The sequence below is a fragment of the Myotis yumanensis genome, unplaced genomic scaffold (genome assembly GCF_028538775.1).
Source record: "Myotis yumanensis isolate MYYU_CA2020_CCGP unplaced genomic scaffold, mMyoYum1.0.hap1 SCAF_2, whole genome shotgun sequence".
Taxonomy (NCBI): domain Eukaryota; kingdom Metazoa; phylum Chordata; class Mammalia; order Chiroptera; family Vespertilionidae; genus Myotis; species Myotis yumanensis.
This window is the reverse complement of record NW_027223753.1, coordinates 10,426,942-10,433,180: the sequence shown is the minus strand read 5'-3', so window position 1 is coordinate 10,433,180 and position 6,239 is coordinate 10,426,942. Positions and strand designations below refer to the sequence as shown.

At 51.6% G+C, this 6,239-nt stretch overlaps 1 long non-coding RNA gene across 1 annotated transcript; it reads left to right on the top strand.

Annotated features, from left to right (window-relative positions):
• Positions 1-528: 528 nt before the first annotated feature.
• On the top strand, positions 529-2,912 carry LOC139001635 (uncharacterized). Its single transcript, XR_011470081.1, has 3 exons — positions 529-608; positions 1,928-2,047; positions 2,678-2,912. It is a non-coding gene; the product is annotated as an uncharacterized lncRNA (long non-coding RNA).
• Positions 2,913-6,239: the final 3,327 nt, after the last annotated feature.

Here is a 6,239-nt window from a genome sequence, read left to right as displayed (position 1 = left end):
TGAAGACCTGAAAGCAAACATTCACCTGACAGGCTTTAGAATGATCCTCTCAGTAAAATAATAATAATGATCATAATAAACCCTTATAAATAGGTGTTTGATTACAGTTTGTCCCTACCAGGGTTTATTTTTATTTATTTAATTTTTTTGAATCAGACTAATTGGCTGCCAGGCTGATTGGGCTGGTTATGGCTTGAATATCGGAGTCTTGGGTCCTTTCTTTTCACTTTGGCTGGCTCTTCTTCCCTCCCTCTCACCCCCCCTCCCAGGTCTCTCCTTTTCCAAGTTGCTGAGGGCCAGCTTAAGTCACCTCTCCACCCCCACCCCCACCCCCTTTGGGCTGATCCAAGTCTGCCAAGTCTCTGATTGCCTCCTCCCCGCCCTGCCAAGGAAAAAGCCAACAGAACCCAACTCCATCCTGGTGCCAGGCTCTCTGCGGAAGCCTTTCCTGACTGGGGAGCAGCAGAGTCAGGACCCTCATGGTGGCAGGTTGGTCTGACTTCCAAGGTCAATGCCAGGCATCACGGTGGAGACATTCCTGCGCTGTGGGCCTTGCTGCAAATCAGGCAGGTGGACCGGCAGCAAGTCATCAGGTGAACCCTGAACAGGTGAGTCTCCTGTCTGTACGCACTGCAGCCCAGCCATTAGAGAGGAGAGCCAGGGGTCAGGCGGGATTCCAGCTCCCCTCTCATCCTGGGTCCATGCAGCGGGGGGGGGGGGGGGGGGGGGGGGGGGACATCCCCAGGGAGCAGCAGGAAGGGGCTAGAGAGACCTCCATTGTGGCAGCTGTGAGTGACATCCAGCAAGAGGCTAACATGGAGGGAAGGAGGCCTGGCAGCCAAGCCGGTGGCAGGGCGGGGCGGGGGGGGGGGGTGCTCTTAGGGCCAAGGGTTGCACCAGGAGGGGAGTGGTGGGCCCTCCAGCCCCAGGACTTCCGAATCATTCCCACTTCCTTGTAATCTCATCCTGCATGGTCATGATTGCTCCTCCTAGCCAGTTCCTGGCACACAGTAGGCCATTAATAAATATTTGTTGGATGGGTGGGTGAATGGGTGGATGGATGAAGGCAGGGCACTGCATTCCTCAGCTCTTAGTGCGAGGCTGCCACTTGGCAGGTGTTGGCAGGCAGCCTGTGGCAGGAACCTTCTCAGAGAACTAACCGCCCCCCCCCCCCCCCGGATTGCGTGTGCAGGGAGAGGACGTCCTGCCCAGATGCAGAGTTGGTTCCTCACCCCCCCCAACCCCCCCAAAAAAAACTCAGCTGTGATGTGTGTGTTTATAGCACATGGTAATTGTTCATAGTAATACTGCCACCTTCGTACACCCTCTCTTGGGGGACCCCGTGCATCCAGCTCCTGTTTTTGAAACACAGCTTTCGAATCTTTTCTTCTGCCCCAGAGACAGGCATATTTGAAGCACTGAGAGGCATGGTTAGCAGAGGGCACGGGGTGACTCAGCCAAAAGAAAAGTCACCCAGGGCAGCCACAGGCTTTTAATTTGCTTAACGTCCCTTGGCTCCTGCCTCCTCATGGACGGACTGCCAGCAGCATGGTCTCCACTTCGCAGTCCTGGCACTCAGATCCGTGAGTCAGGGTGGGGTATGCCTCCTCCTTGTGCAATGGCTGAGCAGGTAGGTGCCCTGGGCCTCCCAGGGGCCAAAGTGGGGCTGTCTGTCCCCAGCCTCCCTCTGTCCATGGTGCTGAGCCAGGCTCTCCCAACAGAGGGCGCTACAGCACAAAACAAATTTCTTTCCTCCTGACCCTAGGAAACACCCCCAGAGGTCACAGGTCCCCTGTGACCCCCGTGAAGTTTGATAATGGCGCTAAGAGTAGCAAGCGTTTATGAAAGTGCTTCTCCTTTGCTGGGCACTCACTAAATCTTCACAGTAACGTATGAGGCTGGAGTTACCATTATTCTTATTTCACAGATGAGAAAACTGAAGCACAGAGAGGCTAAGCCACGTGCCCAGTACAACACAGCAGCAGAACCAGATTTGTACCCAGGAGGAGTCCAGAGCCAGAGCTCTTGAGTGTTCATCATGGCCAAGGTACACACACTCACACATGACATGTGTGCGTGCACACACACGCACAGGCTCATGGAGCCAATCTTTCTATGAGAAATAGGATTTTTAAAACTTTCATAAGCTCAGTGTGATCCACCTCTGTCATCTCATTTAATCCTCACAAGAGCCCTCTGTGGCAGCTTTACTTACGCCGAATTTACAGATACGTAAACTGAGTCTCAGAGAAATGAAAAGAATTGTGCCAAGTGGCTAAGGTAGAGGAATGCTGGATTCTGGGTCTGCCTCAGAGATCCACACATGAGAATATTCTCATTCTCTTTCCACCATCACCACCCCCTGCCTCCCCCCGCCCCCCACAACCCGCCCCGCCTCTCCCATGTACACACACTCACTCACGCAGTCCTCTGGCTCCTTGCTACCTTGCCCTCTGCCTCTCCGTGCTGGGAATTAAACATCCACCAGATCACACTCCAGACAGGATGGAGTCTTTTACTATTTGTTTAAATTAAACACAAGTGAAAGTGATGCCTTAACACCAGTGACCCAAATCGATACGGAGTCGCTCACTTGGAATTAAGTCCAAACGTGTCCTTAATGGACCTCAGTCCCATCTGGACTCTCAAACTCCAGCCCCGGCTCATCTTTCCGCAGAAGCACCCCGGCGGGTTTTCCAGGGGGAATCTGAGGCGGTGAGTGGCTGAATGGGCCTCAGCATCACAGACAGAGAAAGGCGCTGGGCCATATGAAGGAGTCAGGCTCAGGGAGCCAAGCCCTGGGGACCAGCACTGCAGGGAAGAAGGCTGACACTGGAGAACAACAGTTCACAAACTGGGTCCCACCGACCATTTGCTTTGCAAGTTTGTAATAAACATTCCTTGAAAGAGGGTTCCCTGGTTAAATCCATTCGAGATATGCTGCACGTTAGGCCATCTCCCACTTCCTGGAGATTTACGATTCACATAAGCATATTAAAGGCTATGAGAAATTCTAGTTTTTCAGTTTTGTTTACTTGAAACCCAAACTGATTTGGCTTCAGACCCTCTTTGCATAGATACCTATTAACATTGCATGAGCAGGAGTTCTGTAGACCACAAGGTGGGTGGGAGATGCTGCTCTTGCCCTGGACAAGTCTGATCTCTTCCTGGATGTCCATAGTAACAGTAGGAATAACAATAACAACCACTGCCAATTGCTGGCGTTTATTGAGCGTTTACTATGGACCCGGCTCTGTTCTAAGTGCTTTGCTTGTATTAATTCCTTAAATTCCATTTATAACTCTATGAGGCGGGTTCTGTTTTTAACTTCCCCAAATAGACAAAGAAACAGAGGCACAGAGAGGCAAAGCTCCTAGCTTAGGGTCACTTCGCTTTTATGTATTTCTGAGTTCGAGCAATATGAGGATAAAGACCACAGCTGACTCATCTCCGCATGACTTGTGCCTGGAAGGTGGTAGGTGCTCAAGAAAGTGGATGGATGGGTGGATGGATGGATGGATGGATGGATGGATGGATGGATGGGTGGATGGATGGATGGATGGATGGGTGGATGGATGGATGGATGGATGCGTGGATGGATGGATGAAAGATGGGTGGGTGGAAAGATAAATGAAAGAATAACTAGATGGATGGATGAATGGATAGGTGGATGTGAGAGTTATTGGTGAATACATGGGTGAATGGATGGGTGGATGGTGAGGGGGTGGAAGGACAGCTGGAAAGAAGGGTGGGTGGATGGATGAGTGGGTGATGCTGGGTGGGTGTGTAGACAGATGGATTAGAGAAAAGTTTGATGGTGGATAAGCACAGGGATGGAGGAGTGAATGGGTGAATGAAGATTAGAAAACATCAACAAGATTTGTGCTTTTTTCTGTATCATTGAATTGAGTAAGTATAAGAGACCTGAACTAACAGGTATTAGCCATGGTTAGAAAGTGCCAACAGAGGAAGTCGAGCGCAGTGTCTAAAAGCATGGGCGCTAACGCTGGCTTCCTAGACCAGAATCTCAGCTTGGACACTCCAGAAAAGGCCTGTTGGATGGAAGGAAGGAAGGAAGGAAGGAAGGAAGAAAGGGATGGAGGGGAGAAGGACTTGCTGTAAGAACTTGAAACAATTATTTCATCTCCCTGCATTTGATTGCCTCACCTATGAAATGGGGATGGAGGGGAAAGTACCATCCTCATCCAATAGCTGCACTGATTAAGTAAGGCAATGCTTTCAACGATGTAAGCACTCGATGGGCATTAGCTATAACAAACATCACCCACTGAGGCAGCCAGACAATGATATAGCTACCCCATGGGGTGGGCCCATCTCTTCACCCTCACCTTCTGCACTCTGCAGTGGAGAGGGGTGGGTGAACTCCGGGGTCAGGATCTCAAGGGACTCAACAGACGGTGGCCATCGCCATGAACCAACGTAAAAGGTCAATGCAAATGGGATCAGAAACTCACTTACCTCTGTGGCACTTCACGGCATTAGTCAGTCTACTTCTGGCTTGGCCTCTTGTCTCCACCATTGTCAAGTCAGACCTGGGATTTCCCAGGCCAGTCTTGGAGTCTCCCCTTTCCCCCTTTCCTTGCCAACCTGCAGTACCACCCGTAGACAACAGGTGGCGCCATCTAATGTGTGATTTGTTCCATTTTTACAACCTTCCCAGTTTGAGGGCCTGTATTCTGTAAAATGAATCTGTTTCCTGTTAAGCTTTCATATATTCACAACGAGGCATGCTGTCACAGAACGTATGTACTAAAGCTCCCGAATGAGCCACGATTATGGGATGGGTCCATGATACTATAGATGAGGGAAGTGAGGCCCAAAGCCAGACAGTCAGCTCCCTGGGTTCTCACTGTTGAGGTGGACATTGTCCACACTACACAGAGAAGTCATATTCCCTTCAGCCGATTCCCCTTTGTGTCTGGCCTTCCCAGGTCGTAATGTGAGCTCTGGGAGGTCTAGGCCTATTTCACTTTGCCCCTCGGCACCTCCATTGCCACCCTGCTCAGGCCTGGGTCGCGTGGCTCAGAGAGGCCAGGAAGCAGAGAAGGAAGGTCCGGCTAGCTGGACTAGCTGTCCAGTTGGGAGTGTAAAGAGATTTGTAACTGAAGGGCTCTGGTTAATTGCAAACACCATCCGGTGAAAGCTGGTAATCTCCTCCTTTCTCCATCCCTGTGCTTTCTGCCTTGAGTTTCTAGGTCCTGAAACATCGGAGAAAATCCTAGTTTGATTTATAGTACAAGGAGCCAGTTCGTTTTTCTGGGCTTCAGAGCTTCCATCCATCCATCCACGCATCCATCCATCCATCCATCCATCCATGTGCCAGTGCTCCAAACCCTAAAAGCACAACCATGCCAAAGGCTGGGCTAGGTCCCCCAGGCCCCTGACGGATGAAGTCACCTGGGCGTGAATCCACCCCCACTTTCGCCTCCTTATCTCTCCCTTCCTGTGCCACCGAGCAAGCAGAAACCCTGCACCTGGCGCTAAGCGAGGACTTGGGGGACTGGCTTTCTGGAGAAAGCGAGACCTAGAGCTTTGACGGATGCCTAAGGGTTAGAGAAGAACTTTTGGGGGCAGCGTGCATGTGCAACGCCACCCAGGGAGCAGCAGGGGCCGGGAAGGCTGGGGCCGGGCGGTGTGCAGGGAGGTGCAGCTGTGAGTTGAGGCAGGGTCTGTGGACCAAGGGAGGCGACAGATGCCGAGGATGGCAAAACAGCAAGAAAAACTGCTCTTAAAACCTACAGTGAACAGAACGACCTGGACACGTATGTCCATCCTGAAATTCTGTGACTCTTGATGTTAGATCTCTCTGAACTGATGGGTCCCTTCCCAGCCCCAGAGGGAGCTTGACCATCATTGGAGCCTGCATGCTTCTGCGGAGGTGCGATTCCCCTTTCACCTCCTTCTTTCCCCAAACACTGATCAATGGAAAAAATCCTGCTGACCCCTCAACTGCAGCTCCCTCTCCCCTCCCTGCCTCCCTGCCCCCCTGCCTCCCCTCTCTCCTGCCCAGCCCAGCCTCCTGTCTTTCTTTCCATTTACCCTGTGAAGAGGGTGACCCTGCAAAGAGGCGGCTGGTGAATCAGGGGGCTATTTCCCTGGAATTGAAGGACATTCGGAGGCACAAAGGGACAGCCCCTCCACCCTCTAAGTTATCCATTCCTTAAAGGGGACTCGGTGGACCATGGGAAATACACAAGAGTCGTTAAAGCTTTGTATGA